Source organism: Nycticebus coucang, chromosome 21, assembly GCF_027406575.1.
Source record: "Nycticebus coucang isolate mNycCou1 chromosome 21, mNycCou1.pri, whole genome shotgun sequence".
Taxonomy (NCBI): Eukaryota; Metazoa; Chordata; class Mammalia; order Primates; family Lorisidae; genus Nycticebus; species Nycticebus coucang.
The window spans coordinates 67477462-67485498 of record NC_069800.1 but is presented as its reverse complement, the minus strand read 5'-3'; positions in this window follow the sequence as shown (position 1 = coordinate 67485498).

The following is an 8037-nucleotide window of genomic DNA, read 5'->3' as shown; positions in this document are numbered from 1 at the left end:
CACATACGCAGACAGTGGTGAACACTCAGCCAGTTGTCCTCCCCACAGAGGTCACCCTCTGAAATTGGTTTGCATATCTCTCTGTGTTTTCGTAGTTTTAGTGTCTGCATATACACCCCAGAATAGTGCATAACATTTTGGGGGGTTGCACTAATGCTATCATACAGAAAAAAGCCCTTGCAATTGTCTTTTATCACTCCACGTTACTTTTGAGGTTTACCCAATTAACCTGACCCTGTGTGGCATCACACAAAACAAACAAGCCACACCTCTGTGCCTTCCTGCTGAGGGTCCCCAAGGCCCACATTATAGCTGTGAGTGCATTTTCAGTGACCCTGCCTCCTGCTGCTGGATGTCACAAAGTAGGCTCTCTGGGGCCTGCGCTGGTGCCCTCTCACTGCAGCCTGAGGTCCCCGTATCACAGGGGCTCACCTGCACCCAAGTTTCCAGCTATGCCAAAGGTGATTAGTGAGGTTGGGTGACATGGGTACCACACACTGAAGCTCCCAATTTGGTAGCCAAGGACACAGAACTTCCAGAGCAGATGGTCACAGTAAGCAAAAGAGGCTTTTCACTGGCTCTTGCTTCTGGAGGACTCTTGGGGCCTAGAATGTTCTCTACACCAGAGCAGCAATGCACTATGCCCCCTCTGAGGAGACCCATCCCAGAGCCCACATGTTTCAGAGTCTACAGCATCTCAGATGCAGCTCAGTGCCTGCAGCCCCCTCTTCATTTGGGGAGAAAGAGAAGGGGCTCCCAGGAGTTCCCAAACCATTTCTGCACCTCCACTGTCTTCTGGAAAACTCATCTCTGCTCAATCCACCTTTGTCCTTTTTTCCTATTTGTGGCTTTTCCCTTGATTTGTAAGCATTAACCCCTGTATTTTGGGGACTTGTCCTTACAAGTGGATCCTCTCTCTTCTTGGGTTATAGCTTTTGGCACCTTGGCCCACAGACTGGCCCACAGAGCCTTGTGCCTGCCACACAGGCCCTGCCTCAGATGCCTCCCTGCCCTTCTGGTGGGCTCCTGGCTTCTTCCTTGGAACCTGGACCCAGCAGCCTCACAGCCCTTTGCTGCTACACACATTTAAAATGTTTTGAGGTTTTTAGGAATGTTTTTATCATAGAAGGAAGAAGGCAGCATTACCAAGTTGGAAAATAGGAAAGAAAAGCACTTTGTAGGGTCCTTAAGCACATGTCCACACAACTGCCCATGGATAACACGCACGGCAACTCAGCAGCACACATCTTGGCTCCTCCTACTCCTGTCTCCCTCTCCCACCTCCACGGCTGCTGGGGAGCTCTCTGTCTCTCAGGGGTGTGGAGGGTGGAGGGAGGAGGAAGAGGCCAAGAGAGGCCTGTGGTTTGTTTTTTAACAACAGATTCCTGTTTGAAGTCCAAAGGGCAAGGTGAGTGAGGGGAAGAGTGCACAGCTGCAGTGAGGAGGCCCAAAGGCAGGGGCCACACTCTCTGCCCTCACTGCCTCTTACCTCAGCCTCCATGTGCATTCCCTTCAGGTGGATGATGTTCCCTGACTCACTTCCACCTTGTACCAACCCATCCACACTCCCCACAGCCAGAGATCACTCTCACACTCCTCATTCCTCTTCCAGGATGTCTGTACCCACCCCAGCTGTGAGTCTACGATCTCCTGTGTCTACTTCTGAGTAAATAACGGCTTCCAGCCTCAAGAGGCCACCTGGCACTGCCTCCCCTCTGCATCCAGCCAGCACCTCAGCCCAGCCCAGGCAGTGGCAGCTCCCAGTACTGGCCTGAGGCCAAGCAAGGTGCCCACCCAGCCTGAGAATGGTGGCAGAAGGTGAGCTGTCCCTTTAATTTCTTCCCAGGCAAAGCCTCTAGACTGCAAAAACAGATTTTAATTTAAATTCCAATTCCACATTCATTCGTGGAGCAGCTCTGAGCAGAGATTTTATTAAAGGCTTTAATAGATTTTATAGGACTTATCACATCAGGAAAGGTGATGGAGCAAATGCATTTTCTCTGCTTCCTGTATTTTAACAATATCTCAAAAAATAAACTTGCTGTGAAAATGCAAAGAAGTTCAGCCTTGTATTGGCAAGGAGAAATGGGCCTTGTGCCAGGTAAAAAAGAACACAGGCGACCCTCCCTCCTGCTACCACCACAAGGAAACAGAATAAGGGCAAGACAAGGGTATCTGAAGAAATGTTCCCTGGGAAGGGGATGGGGGGGGTCCCAGGAGGAGGAAAGTGCCAGGCACCTCCAGGGTAGGGGGCTGTCCTCTGTCCCCGCCCCTTGGTTTGCACTTTGACCTGGCACTTTTATCTGGGGCTCCTAAGACACAGGCAGCAGCAGCAGACCATGGCCACACCAGGTCAGACATATGGCAGGGCAACCAGCTGTCCTAGTCTCCCCACACTGTGCTGGTTTTAAAGCCGAGAATCCTATGAGGCCCCTCACCCAGGCAAACCAGTACTGTAGACCACAGGGTTGGACAAGCAGCCTGTCAGTCCTCTGGCAGTCCCCACCAGAGGGCTCTCTAGTCACTGTCTGCCCACAAGTACACCTTCCTGGGCCCTCAACCTAATCCCAACCCTGATTCTAACCCAAATTCAACTCACCACAAGTGACACCCTTCTCTGTCCTGGGACTCTCCCACTCCAGGGTTCCTTACCAGGGCAGTGGTTCCTATGGATCCCAGACCCCAGCCTGCCTCCCAGGCATTTGCCAAGGCCCTGCCCGCCATCTCACTTTGCCCTCTTGTCAAAGACATCCCCTCGTCTGCCAGGAGCCTGAAGGGAAACATCTTATAGCCTGCCTTAGACCCCTGACCCACCCATGGGGCTGGGATGTCCCTCCCTCTGACACCACATGGACACTGCCTGTCAGGCATCCTCAGGGCTGGGCCCCTCTGCCTCTACCACCAGAGCCCCTGTAGGACAGTGATCAAGCAGTTCTTGCTGGACTGACTTCCCTAGCACCAAAGACCCACTTCCTCTCCTAGATCTAGACCCACAGATGCCCCTCCTACCTGGACACTGAATTTCTAACAGGACAAGTGTTTAGGGATCCATCAAAGTGGGGTACCAAATCAGATGTTTTAAGATTCTGGCTTTTTATTTTAAATTTACAAGTTGCCAACTTGGGGAAAATCTGCAGTTTTGACCTTTCTTACACTGATTTTATGGTTTAATTTTTTTTATAGTGAGTTTTTTGGGGGGGTTTGAGGCAGAATCTCACTATGTCACCCTTGGTAGAGTGCAGTGGCGTTACAGCTCACAGCAACCTCAAACTCCTGGGCTTAAGCGATTCTCTTGCCTCAGCCTCCTGAGTTGCTAGGACTATAGGTGCCCACCACAATGCCTGGCTATTTTTTGGTTGCAATTGTCATGGTTTAGCAGGTCCGGGCCGGGTTCAAACCTGCCAGCTTCGGTGTATGTGGCCGGCGCCCTACTCACTGAGCTATGGGTGCTAAGCCTTTATGTTGAGTTTTATGTCAAGGAGCATCATAACTTTTGGCAAAGCCTCAAATACACGTGTGCTGCGTGAATGAATGAATGAATGATGCCTCCAGCTCAGGACTAATCTTCCACTGTCCTGTAAGTCAATGAATTCTCCCACCCAGTGCAGGATAAATTCCCAAAGCAAAGACAGCCTGAGCTTCTCTCTACCAGCCTTTCTGGAGGCAGCAGTCCAGTTTAGCAGGAAAGCTCAGCCCTCAAGGCAGCCAGTCAGGCTCAGCTCCCAGTTCTGTTACATAACCTCTCTAATCCCAGAGCCCCACTGAGAGGGTGGGGCTGATGTAAGCTTTAAATGAGCTCAGGAAACACAACCACTGGCCTTGGCTCAGCGCCTGGCTAGAACAGGGTCTCCCCAGTAGCTGCTGAATGAATAGGGGGTGAGGGAAGGTGTGGTATGGTGCCCATGCACATCAACAGCCTCCTTCACACCCCCACAGATCCTGCCCTGTCTTCCCCAGCATCCCAGCTTCACTGGCCCTCCACTCTCAGCCCAAAACACAAATTGAATCAAGAGGTCGATACAGTCTTCCAGAACTGTCTAGACCAGCTTATGGTCAGCTCATCCCACACTAGCCCTTCCCTTGGCCTCCAACACCTGGCCCCACCCTGCACCACATGGGGCTGTGTCCAAGCCACTCTGCAGGCTGGCATGTTGGCTCAGTAACTGCTCACACCGAGCAGAGTGCCCAACACCCTGTAGGGCTGAATTCCACACCAGGCCCATACCATTTTCCACCTCTTTGCCCTACCCAGAGCCCCCGGATGGACTGCAGGATGCCTGTGAGCCACCTGCATCCTGACTACTGGTAGGGATGGGCCAACAGGAGCCCTGCAGGCAGTGGGGTAGGTGTTTGCTCTCCAGCCCTGTGGCAGGGTTCTCACCCACAGGTCTCAGCTTCTACCAGACAGCCCTCCTATGCCCTCCCCTGTTCTCTCAGGCCTGGACTCACCCACCATTGTCCTGAGTTTCTCTATATCCTTGTGGCACCTTAATCCCCTTTATTCAGCTCTCCTCAAATTTCCCAAGTTGAAAGTGATATCTGTCTCCTACCTAGACCCTATCTGACATGGATCCTATACCAAATAAAATTAGTTGGATTTATGCCAAAATAAATCCTAAATGGGTCAAAGATGTTAAAGTTTTAAAAATAACGATGGAAGTATTAGGAAAAAAGCATGACAAATAACAAAGCAGGAACACCAAGCAAAAGTCAAATAACAAACCAAGAAAAATATTTGCATGTATTTAGAGATAAAGCCCTTAATATGTAAACAGCCTGTACAAATCAATAAGACAAGGTCCAACAACCCAGTAAAAAAATGGGTGAGGTACAGTGCATCTTACAAGGGTACATGTGAAACTTAGTAAATGTAGAATATAAATGTCTTAACACAATAACTAAGAAAATGCCAGGAAGGCTATGTTAACCAGTGTGATGAAAGTATGTCAAATGGTCTATAAAACCAGTGTATGGTGTCCCATGATCACATTAATGTACATAGCTATGATTTAATAAAAAAAATTGTAATACTCAAGTCACATTTTACTTTTGCAATTACAAGATACAATATACAAGATAACAAATGTGATCAGCATATATTGAATATTATAATTTTAATACCTTTTTTCCTTTCTTAAAAAAAAATGGGTGAGGGCAGCGCCTGTGGATCAGTGGGTAGGGCACCAGCTCCGTATACCTAGGGTGGCAGGTTCAAACCTGGCCCCAGCCAAATTGCAACAAAAAAATAGGCATTATGGTGGGCACCTGTAGTCCCAGCTACTTGGGAGGCTGAGGCAAGAGAATCGCCTAAACCCAGGAGTTGGAGGTTGCTGTGAGCTGTAATGCCACTGCACTCTACCGAGGGTGATAAAGTAAGACTCTGTCTCTTTAAAAAAAAAAAAAAAAAAAAAAAAAGTCGGGTGGCGCCTGTGGCTCAAGGAGTAGGGCGCTGGTCCCATATGCCGGAGGTGGTGGGTTCAAACCCAGCCCCGGCCAAAAAAAAAAAAAAGAAAAGAAAAAAGTGGGTCAAGGATATAAATTCAGAACAAAGAAAAAATTACTTTTTTATTAATTTATTTATTTTGAGACAGTCTCACTTTGTCGCCCTTGGCAGAGTGCCATAGCGTCATAGCTCTCAGCAACCTGAAACTCTGGGGCTCAAGCAATCCCCTTACCTCAGTTTTTCATTTTTAATAGAGATGAAGTCTCACTCTTGAAGTTCATCTCAGAAGTTCAGGCTGGTCTTGAACTTCTGAGCTCAAGCAATCCACCCATGTTGGCCTGAAAAAATGACTTTTTTTTTTTTTTTTTTTTGGAGACAGAATCTCAAGTTGTCACCCTGGGTAGAGTGCTGTGGTATCGTAGCTCACAGCAACAAGTTATCTGCTTGCCTCAGTTTTCTATTTTTAGTAGAGACAGGGGCTCACTTTTGCCCTGGTCTCAACTCATGAGCTCAAGCAATCCACCGGCTTCAGCCTCCCAGAGTATTAGGATTACAGATGTGAGCCACTGCTCCCGGCCTGAAAAAATGACTTTAAAACAAATAAAAAGTTGGCGGCGCCTGTGGCTCAGTCGGGAAGGCGCCGGCCCCATATACCGAGGGTGGCGGGTTCAAACCCAGCCCCGGCCAAACTGCAACCAAAAATAGCCGGGCGTTGTGGCCGGGGCCTGTAGTCCCAGCTACTCGGGAGGCTGAGGCAAGAGAATCACTTAAGCCCAGGAGTTGGAGGTTGCTGTGAGCTGTGTGAGGCCACAGTACTCTACCGAGGGCCATAGAGTGAGACTCTGTCTCTACTAAAAAAAAAAAAAAAAAAAAAAAGTTGTTCGACCTGACTCATAGAGGGAAAAATATAAATTCACACTGCAGAGATTTTTCTCCTTTTATTTTTATTTTATTCTTTTTTTTTTTTTTTGAGACAAGAGTCTCACTTTGTTGCCCTCAGTAGAGTGCTATGGCGTCACAGCTCACAGCAACCTCAAACTGCTGAGCTCAAGTAATTCTCTTGCTTCAGCCTCCCAAGTGCCTGGGACTACATGTGCCCACCACAACGCCTGGCTATTCTGTTGTTGTTGTTGTTGCCATTGTTGTTTAGCAGGCCCAAACTGGGTTCAAACGTGCCAGCCTCAGTGTATGTGGCTGGCACCCTACCCACTGAGCTATGAGCGTCACTGAATTTTCTCTTTTTAACTCTTAAATCAGTAAAGAGCCAAAGGTTTTATAACACAAATATGTTAGGAGGGTGTGGAGAACAAGACACTTCACCCACCACAGAATGGATATTGAGACAAGCTCTGTGGAGGACAATTTAACAATGGACGCTTCAAAGTTGAAACTATACAAACCCTTCTGTCCAGCACATCTATTTTAGAAATCTACCTTAAGATGTACTCATCCACATACTAAAGGATATGTCCATGAAGAGAAAAGGTTGAAAACAACCCAAGTATCCATCAATAAGGTTGAAATCAGTTAGGGGGCAGTTATGCCATGGCCGTGACACCCTAGTATGAGTGTCCAAGGCACAGTGCCAGGTGGGATGGTGCAGAAGCTCAGCTGTGGGAGAGTGTATGTGATGCCCACATCCACCATGTGGTGCCCATGGGGATAGCAGAGGAACAGAGGACAGCTCCCTCTTGCTGTTTCTCTGCACCTTTTGCTATTCTTAAAATTATGGTTTAAACCTTTTTCTTTTCTTTCTTTTTTTTTTTTTTTGCCACCTCCGGCATATGGGGCCTGTGCCCTACCCCTTTGAGCCACAGGCGCCACCCATAAACCTTTTGCTTTTCTTTTTTTTTTTGTAGAGACAGAGTCTCACTGTACCGCCCTTGGGTAGAGTGCCGTGGCGTCACACGGCTCACAGCAACCTCTAACTCTTGGGCTTACGCGATTCTCTTGCCTCAGCCTCCCGAGCAGCTGGGACTAAACATTTTGCTTTTCTTTTTTTTTTTTTTTTTTTTGTAGAGACAGCGTCTCACTCTATGGCCCTCGGTAGAGTGCCGTGGCCTCACACAACTCACAGCAACCTCCAACTCCTGGGCTTCAGCGATTCTCTTGCCTCAGCCTCCCAAGCAGCTGGGACTACAGGCGCCCACCACAACGCCCGGCTATCTTTTGGTTGCAGTTTGGCCGGGGCCGGGTTTGAACCCGTCACCCTCAGTATATGGGGCCGGCGCCCTACCGACTGAGCCACAGGCGCCGCCCAACATTTTGCTTTTCAAACATCTGTAGGTATGACCTATTTCTCAAAAAAAAGAAAGGGGGGGGCAACTTTTTTTAAAATATTAGAATTTTATCTTTTTTTTTTTTTTAGACAGAGTCTCACTATGTTTGCCCTCAGTAGAGTGCTATAGCATCATAGCTCACAGCAACCTCAAACCCTTGGGCTGAAACGATTCTCTTGCCTCAGCCTCCCAAGTAGCTGGGACTACAAGCACCCGCCATGATGCCCAGCTATTTTGTTGTTGTTGTTGTTTTAGTTGGCCCCGGCCAGGTTCAAACCCTCTACCCTCAGTGTATATGGCTGGCACCGTAACCAC